Source organism: Sapajus apella, unplaced genomic scaffold, assembly GCF_009761245.1.
Source record: "Sapajus apella isolate SASKATOON/1434 unplaced genomic scaffold, GSC_monkey_1.0 scaffold17, whole genome shotgun sequence".
NCBI lineage: Eukaryota > Metazoa > Chordata > Mammalia > Primates > Cebidae > Sapajus > Sapajus apella.
This window is the reverse complement of record NW_022436957.1, coordinates 8,682,133-8,691,518: the sequence shown is the minus strand read 5'-3', so window position 1 is coordinate 8,691,518 and position 9,386 is coordinate 8,682,133.

The following is a 9,386-nucleotide window of genomic DNA, read 5'->3' as shown; positions in this document are numbered from 1 at the left end:
AAATTTGTACTGAACTTAGGATTTCTGAAACTCATCTTCCTTGTAGAATTCACAGATGTAGGTGAATAATGTGAGCATGGCTTTGTCTTTCTTCCACATGTTTCTGAGACAACACAGGTAGGTGTGGGTCTCCCGCCCACCGGGCTGTGGCCACAAAGTGAGCATCTTTCTCTTGGGTGCCCCTGCGCCTCCCCTAGCACCTGGCATATAGTATAAGCTCAATGAGTGTTCATTGTGTGAATGAGTGAATCAATGGCTGAGCATTCATGATGTTGGGAAATTTAATCTTCTCGATTTAGTCTGATAAAGGGATTCAATTTTATGTTTCAAGAGCAAGGGCCTCAAAATGTTTAAGAGCAGAGGTCAGCAAACTGCAGCCTTTGAACCAAATCCAGCCCAGAGGTGAAAACTTTTTTTTTTTTTTTTCTTTTTCGAGATGGAGTCTTACTCTGTCACCCAGGCTGGAGTGCAGTGGCTTGATCTTGGCTCACTGCAACCTCTGCCTCCCAGGTTCAAGCAAGTCTCTGTCTCAGCCTCCTAAGTAGCTGGGATTACAGGCACACACCACCACGCCTGGCTAATTTTTGTAGTTTTAGTAGAGATGGGGTTTCACCATCTTGAACTCCTGACCTCACGATCCACCAGCCTTGGCCTCCCAAAGCGTTGGGATTACAGGCGTGAGCCACTGTGTCTGGCCAGTGAAAATGTTTTTAGATGAACATTGGCAATGGAATTGATGATAAAGAACACTAACTTTAAATTCCAATTAAGCAAAATGTTATCACCCCCAAAAATGATTCTATTCTTCTCATTATTAAACCTAAACCACAAAAAACTGCCTTCAATTATTATTATTACATTTTGAGTTTCATCAATTAAATAATTGTGGAAATTTTTATTTTATTTTACTTTACAAGTACCGACATAATATTTGAAATTTGCTTCTTGGTCTGTAAAGCCTAAGATGTTTATGGTCTGACCCTTTACAGAAAAAGTTTGCTAACCCCTGGCCAAGAATAACGTTTAGAATGGGATGTGATATGTTTCATCTTGCCTTATACCCCAGAAGTGGGAAAAACCAAACTGGCAGCAGAGTAGGCAGAGGTGACATCCATATATAAATGGACTGTGGAACACCTTGTTATAAAGGAAGGCCAGCCAGCAGTCAAAGAATGGCTTGGGTGGGTATGCCTAGACGGACCTCTAAAGATGAGACCCTAAGGGAATTCAGGACCTGGTGCACGGTTTGAGATGTGATTCCTGCCGGGCGCGGTGGCTCAAGCCTGTAATCCCAGCACTTTGGGAGGCCGAGGCGGGTGGATCACAAGGTCAAGAGATCGAGACCATCCTGGTCAACATGGTGAAACCCCATCTCTACTAAAAATACAAAAAATTAGCTGGGCATGGTGGCGCATGCCTGTAGTCCCAGCTACTCAGGAGGCTGAGGCAGGAGAATTGCTTGAACCCAGGAGGCAGAGGTTGCAGTGAGCCGAGATCGCACCATTGCACTCCCGCCGGGAAAAAAAGGGAAAACCCCCCTCCCCCAAAAAAAAAAAAAAAAAAGAGATGTGATTCCTACGACATCAGAGAGTGCAGCCCGGGCCTGCATGGGCGAACCAAAAACCTTTGTGATTGTGAACCCAAAGACCTCGGCTAGCTGCCTCCCAGTCTCTTGGTTTCCCTCTAAATAATTGCTCGGAAATAAAGAAAGTAAGAATGGACAGAGTACGGTGGCTTACGCCTGTAATTCCAGCACTTTGCAGGGGCCGAGGCAGGAGGATCACTTGTGCTCAGAGTTTTGAGACCAACCTGGGCAACATGGCAAAACCTCATCTCTAAAAAAATACAAAAATTAGTCAGGCATGGTGGTGTGTACCTGTAGTCCTAGTTACCCAGGTGGCTGAGGTGGGAGGATTGCTTGAGCCCAGGAGGCAGAGATTGCAGTGAGCCATGATAGTGCCACTGCACTCCAGCCTGGGTGACAGAACCAGACCTTGTCTCAAAGCAAAACAAAAAACCCAACGAAGTAAAAATGACTTCCAGTGGTTGACTGAGCAAGGCTCCTCGGAACTGGAGAGTTTGTCAGCATTTCTAGAAAAGTGAGACTCACATACCCTGGCTTCTAGGCCACCAAGTGTTAGCCAATTGTAGACCAGTCAATCAGTCTTGTAAAGCATGCTTGTATATGTGTGTGTGTGTGTGTGTGTGTGTGTGTGTGTGTGTGTGTGTGTATCATGCATAAATGTTATATATAGTATTATGTACACATGCATGTTTATATGTGTATACACACCTACAGTCTAGTATCTATGTCAAGCAAGCTCATAAAAACGAGTGACTGACTTACACCAAATGAACCTTCAGTTTTCTTCACACAACCAGTACCATAAAAGATGAAAATGGAATTGACAGGAGGGCAGGAAGGTTACTGAGAAGCAGAAGCTCCATCTGCTTGGAACTGGCCAGATGATTGATCGGCTTCTGCCCAAGCCCAGAAACTGGTCCTTGGTGGCTCTCCCCACCCTGCCCCATAAGGCCCAAAGCTCCTGGGCATCTCCTAGACCAATCTTTCCTTACTTGTCCCCTTGCCATCCATGCTGACACAGATCTTGATTCCCAAATGGAGAAGACCTGTCATTAACCACTTCCGCCGGCAAGCCTGCCAGACAGCGTGCACTTCCCAGACACACAGATCACCAGCAGACAAGCCTATCTGAGCCTTGGTTTTCTCATCTGTCAAATGGGGATAAGAATACTAGTATCTTTCTCAGCTGCTGGCTTTGAGGATTAAATTGGTCATACTTGTGGAACTCTTAGAAAAGTAGTCGGCACAAAGTGAGTGTTCACCTAGTAGAGCTGGAATTATTGTTACTTCCCTTGTTGTTACAGACTTCACACATCCCTGCGCTGTTGCCAACCGTACGCCTGGAGTGCCCCAGCCCTGGACACAGCCCTTTCCTCTCAAATCAATGATGACCAGAGAATTCATAAGGCAGCAAATGACTTCCCCATATTAGGGCTGCTGCGAAGTACCACATAGAGAAATAATGTACAACCCTGGAAAAAGCTCAAGGCCTGGGAAAACACCAAGTGCCTGGAATCTGTTGTTTGTTGTGAAATCAATGCTAAATCTATAAAAAGCTAAAGTGGACGGACTTATATGGAAGAAACTTTTAATTCAACGATTTGGATGAAGAAATGCATAAGAGGCGTCCTTTCCCAAATCTGATGTGATCCTGTCCTGGTTTTAAATTGAGATGCAGAGCTCCTGAGAGGACAGCTGATGTGCGTCCATGTTTGGGAGCCACACTGTGGCTTCCCTTGGCCCCTTTAAGCGGCTGCCTGTCCCTGGCCAGGGAAGACACAGGTGAGATAGGCCACAGGTGCTTCCTGAAACTGTCTCCTCCTGCCTCCACTTGACGTTAGCTTTGCAAATCCTGGGGGCTTTGTGGGCACCTCTGGGATGCAACTTGTTGGTTTCGTGTCCACTTTGCCAGGACCTGCCAGCAGATATGGGTTGCTTGTCTTCTTTGTCCCCAAGTCCCTATGCACCTCCTGATGGTCTGTGGCCTGGATGGGATGGAGTCCTCTGCACCAGGCACCTTCTTAAGGCTCTACCCACCACCATTCCCATTCTCTCTGCTTGTTACGATAATCCCCGTTTTTAGAGGAGGAAACAGCTCATAAAGGCTCAGTCATTTTACTCAAATTCAGCAGCAAAGCTTGGATCTGAACCGAAAGTTTTGTCGTACTTGCCACTTTCTCCTCTGGATGACGTTTTGGTGGCTCCATGTTACATTCTCCACTAGACTGTACACCTTTTGAGCTCAAGGGCTGTTCTATCCATCGAGCCCAGTCTTACACATGGATGTTGCTGAGGATGGATGGATGGATGTTGGTGAAAATTAAAGGGAAACAGAGGATGATATTGATAGAATTAAGTTTCTTTTGTATATAACTTTTATTCTGATTATAACGTTATTACATGGTCCTAAACATCCAAATACAGGAATGTAGAATATATCAGATGAAAGCCCTCCAAATTTGACTCCTCAGAGTTAACCATTGTTAATGGTTTGGTATATGTTCTTCAAGATTTTTTCTATGTATGTACTGGCATATAATTACCTACAGAATTCTTTTCAAAAACTGAGTTCACGTGATATGTGCTATTCTGCATCATTTTTTTTTTTCCAGTGAGTGTTCTGGTTTGGATATGCGGTCTTGTTCTTTTTTTGAATGGCTGTGTTCTGTACATGGTTCTGCATGTAGCATTTTGCTTAATGAATCCCCTATTGATTGGCATTTGTGTTTGTCCTCATTTTTTTTTGAAATTACAAACAATGCTGCAACAAACATCTTTGGAGGGAAGATAATTTTAAAAGGAATGTGTCCAGGTGAGGAGGAAAAGCCAGCAGGATGGAGAAGAGTTGTCACATGTGCAACAGAGAGAGTCAATTTCCCTTGCCCAAGTAGGGAAATAAAATATAAACAAACTTTGATTCAAAGTTAGATTCACTTTCCCAAGTAGGGAAAGTGAATGAACCAGGGGGAGTGGTGGGTGCGCTTGCAATTTAGGAAGGGAAGGGCCACCTCTCCTTGGAATAAGAATGAATGCAGATAGGCTCTGTGAGGAAAGAATCTGGGTTTTGTGAGTGATGATGAGGTTGGTGACATGAAACATGCTTTGATGTACAGAGGACAGAATTGGAGGACGCACCTGTTGGTGGCCCTCAGATTTCTTTGTGATATAGGAGGTGGAGGTGAGGTTGTATGCTGGGAACAGGGCACCTGGTAGAGGGGTCAGTAGCAAATGCTGAAAATATGTGGGAAGGTTTTGGAGGCAGCCACTTGATTCAAATATATGAGGGCTGTTTGAAAAGCACAAGAACAACCTGTTAGTTTTGAGGCCCAGTGCTCGGCATGGAGAAGATTTGAGAAGGGCCATTCCTGTCGTTTAGGCTGCTTCTCCATGGGCTCTTCATTTCATTCCTCACAATCTCAGGACCTCTTCTGCCCTTCCTCCCGATATGTTTTCTTTCCTCCTTTTTTCTAGTTCTCTTTTGCAAGTCTTCATATCTCCAGAATCAGTGCTTCTAGCATTCGAGAAAGGCAGTTTTGTTTCTTCCTGTCACACCTGCACCTTTTTTTCAGGGACTTCAGAAACGCCTTCACGTGTCAGCAATGACTGAAAGATCCCAGCCAATGGCCGAGATGTTAATAACCATGCTGCCACCAGATGGCGCTCGCCACCCAATATCTTGGACTTCCTGATCAGATCGGTAGGTAATTTTTGTGTGACAACCTATAGTATAAAAGTATTTTATATTTTAAACAGGGTGTCGCTCTTTCACCCAGGCTGGAGTGTAGTGGTGCAGTCGCGGCTCACTGCAGCCTCAAACTTCTGGGCTCAAGTGACCCTCCTGCCTCAGCTTCGGAAATAGCTGAGACTACAGGCACACACCACCATGCCCAGATAATTTTTTATTTTTTGTGTAGACGGGGTCTTCCTATGTTGCCCAGGCTGGTCTCAAAGTCCTGGGCTCAAGCGATCCTCCTGCCTCGACCTCCCAAAGTGCTGGGATTACATTTATGAAATGTGCACATGTCTAAATGTTGTGCGTGTAGCTTTTGAGCATTTTCAGTTAAGGAACTGCAGGTTTCTAAATAAAAACAACTTTGATTCATAGTTTGCCCTGTGGGCACCAAAGTGCTTAAGATGTAAGAAAAGGAAACACCATAAAACGATCATCTTTTGCTCATCCCATTTTGGAATAAGCAGAGGATTTTAACTACATTCTATGCTAGGGAGGGGTCAATTTTATACTTGATGAATAATATAAAATCAAGCTCAGAACTCCCAGTGTATATTCTAAATCTACTTACTGAGTTAAATTTTGAAAACAAAAACACAGCGAATCAAACACAATAATATAAGAAATATACCCAGGTGAAAAATGTTCAAATAGTTAAACATATGTCTAATGTGTCTGCTGTGACTTAATCCACCAATTGAAATGAGCAGAGACATTTATTTTTTATGACTCTGTTCTGTGTCTGTCTCTGAGCTTTCATCCTGCCTGACTCTTCAGAAGATCAGCTGAGACCCTTAGAGGAGTGGGGAGTGTGAACCCCGAAAATTTGAGACACGTCTCAGTTAATTTAGAAAGTTTAATTTGAAAAGGTTGGTTAAGGACGCGTGCTTGTGCCACAGCCTCAAGAAGTCCTGATGACATGTGCTCAAGGTGGTTGGGACACAGCTTGGCTTTATACATATTTGGGAGACATGAGACACCAATCAGTATGTGTAAGAAGTACATTGGTTCTTCCAGAAAGCGAGGACAGCTAGACGCAGGGACGGGGCTTCCAGGTCACAGGTAGGTGAGAAAAAAACGATTCCATTCTTTTGAGTTTCTGGTAAGCCTTTCCAAAACAGCCAATCAGGATATGCATCTGTCTTCAGTGAGCACAGGGATGGCAGAATAGAAAGAGAGGCAGGTTTGCTCTGAGAAGTTTCCAGCTTGAATTTTCCATTTAGCTTAGTGATTTTCGGGGCCCCAAATATTTTCCTTTCACAGGAGTCCTTGCCTCCCAGGGATTGAGTACAGCATCTGAGTCTGATGTAAACAAGAGTGGGGTGTGTGGAAGGCGGGTACACGATTGAGTTTGTAATTCAACTCCTTCATCCCAACTCTGTGTGGAAGATCCATCATTTCTCACATAGAGTTGGCAGGGTCCCACTTTTCTCAGGTCTGCCAGACCTCACCTGTTATCTTCCTCCCCTTCCCTCTACACGCCTTTCTCCAGAAGGTGCAGAGAAACAGCCCTCTCCCTTCCCTTCCTGGACACCTGGTCGATGCCCTAGCGTTGCTGTGTTCCACAAGCTCCTCTGTGATCCCCTAAGGCCTTTAGGCCTTCCTTTAGAAGACAAAAGCCAACTAGCTTACTTCCCCTGCACATGCCCCATGAGGCAACACGTACAGAGTTTAGGATCAGCTTGAATGGGTATGAAGGAAAAGAGAGAAGATGGCTGGGCACGGTGGCTCACGCCTGTAATCCCAGCACTTTGGGAGGCCGAGGCAGGTGGATCACGAGGTCAAGAGATCGAGACCATCCTGGTCAACATGGTGAAACCCCGTCTCTACTAAAAAAATACAAAAAATTAGCTGGGCATGGTGGCGCGTGCCTGTAATCCCAGCTACTAAGGAGGCTGAGGCAGGAGAATTGCCTGAACCCAGGAGGCGGAGGTTGCGGTGAGCCGAGATCGCGCCATTGCACTCCAGCCTGGGTAACAAGAGCAAAACTCTGTCTCAAAAAAAAAAAAAGAGAAGAGACGGCATTCTCGCAGATTACATCCCAGTGTCATCTCATTGCTTAAGGCTGTAAATATAAATTGTGTCTAGAGCAGGGCTTTGCAAAAGTTCATCTTTAGGTCACCTGCATCAGGATCATCCGGGTGGATTTTTATTTAAAGCATAGATGTCAGGACTTTGCCTTCAGATCTATTAATCCAGGGACTCCAGCACAAGGCCTAGGCGCCCACAGGTGATTCTATTAGGCTAGTCAAGTTTGACAACCACTCAACAGAGCAAAATCAGCATCACCTGGGGGCCCAGCTTGGAAGAGATGCAAATTCTTGGGTTCCAACTCCAGACCTACTGAGTCAGACCAGACGTACTGAATCAGAAGCTCTGAAGTGGGCCCGAGCAATCTGTTTTAACAAGCCCCTCAGGTGATTTTGATACCTGCTAACGCTTGAGAATCCGTTGGAATCTGGCAATGATTCTGAAGCAGTGGTTCTCAAATTTGCCTACATGTTGGAATCGCTCTCCAGCTTTAAAATCCAAAAGCTCAGGCTGTAGCCCAAACCAATTAAATCACAGTCTTTATGGTAGGACTCAGACATAGTCTCTTTTTAAACTGCCCAGCTAATTGCAAGGTGCAGGCAAAGTTAAGAACCACTGTAGCAGGTGGGGGAGTTGATACCTAATTCACTAGGACTGGCCAGGTGAAGTGGCTCATACCTGTAATCCTGGCACTCTGGGAAGCCGAGGCGACAGGATTGCTTGAGCCCAGGAGTTTGAGACAAGCCTGGGCAATATAGTGAGACCCCATCTCTACAAAACACTAAGAAAACTAGCCAAGTGTGGTGCTGCACGCCTGTAGTCCCAGCTACTTGGGAGGCTGAAGAGGAGGATTGCTTGTGCTCAGGAGGCAAAGGCTGCAGTGAGCCGAGACCTGAGCACTACAGTCCATCCTAGGTGAAAGATTGAAACCCTGTCTTGAAAACAAACCAAACAAATCACTGGGATTTTCTCACAGTAAATATACACTCGCTACCAGGATATCCTGGTATTATCCTCACCCTGAAAATCTCTGCGGTTGTAAACCTCATTATCGATGGGACAGGGTCATCTTCTGCCTGTGTGTCTGATTTAGGGGGTCTGATGTGGAGCCTGAGAGTCGGCATGTCTGATGAACTTCCAGGGGACGCACATGTTGCCGGTCCAGGGACCATGGTTTGAGTAGCAAGGCCCCGCCCAAGGTGTCCATTACTCCCATTGCCACAGGAGCCTTCAATTGCGTCTCTCCAGCTCAGCTCTCTTTCCATCCACTTGGTGATTCGAAGGCTCCTAAATGCCGTATGACTAAGACACACTCTTTGTCTCCTGCCCCTAAATACAGTCATCTCTCAGTGTTGCCTGGTTCAATTAACTCATTTGCCACATCTCAACTTGGGTGGCCTTCCTCAGGGCAGCCTGCCCCTCCTGCTCCCTGGTTTCGCTCACTTTTCCAAGTCATCACGTGAGAATTACATACAGAAACGTCTTCCTTTCCTTCATCGCACTGGATCTCCCTCAGTGCAGTAATCTGATTAATGGATTTCTGAATAAGCTCCAGGAGAACAGGGACTATTTCTATTTTGGTTCACCAGTGTCTCCTCACCCTGAACACCATGCCGGGCCCATAGTGGGCACACCATAAATATTTATTGACTGACTGAATGAACAAATGAATGGATGAATACAATCGACAGTTTCTGAATATTACATCTATGTAATGCAGAATACAAGTTTCATTGCTACATGCTATATCATTTCAGAAATGCCTAGAGGGAATTGTAGAATACAATCAATAATAATGAGTGTTGGAAATTCTTTTCTTGTTGTTGTTGTTGTTTTGAGATGAAGTCTCGTTCTGTCGCCCAGGCTGGAGTGCAGTGGCACAATCTCTACTCACTGTAACCTCTGTCTCCCAGGTTCAAGTGATTCTCGTGCCTCAGCCTCCCAAGTAGCTGGGACTACAGGCCTGGGCCACTATGTCCGGCTAACTTTTTGTATTTTTAGGGGTTTCACCATGTTGGCCAGGCTGGTCTCAAACTCCTG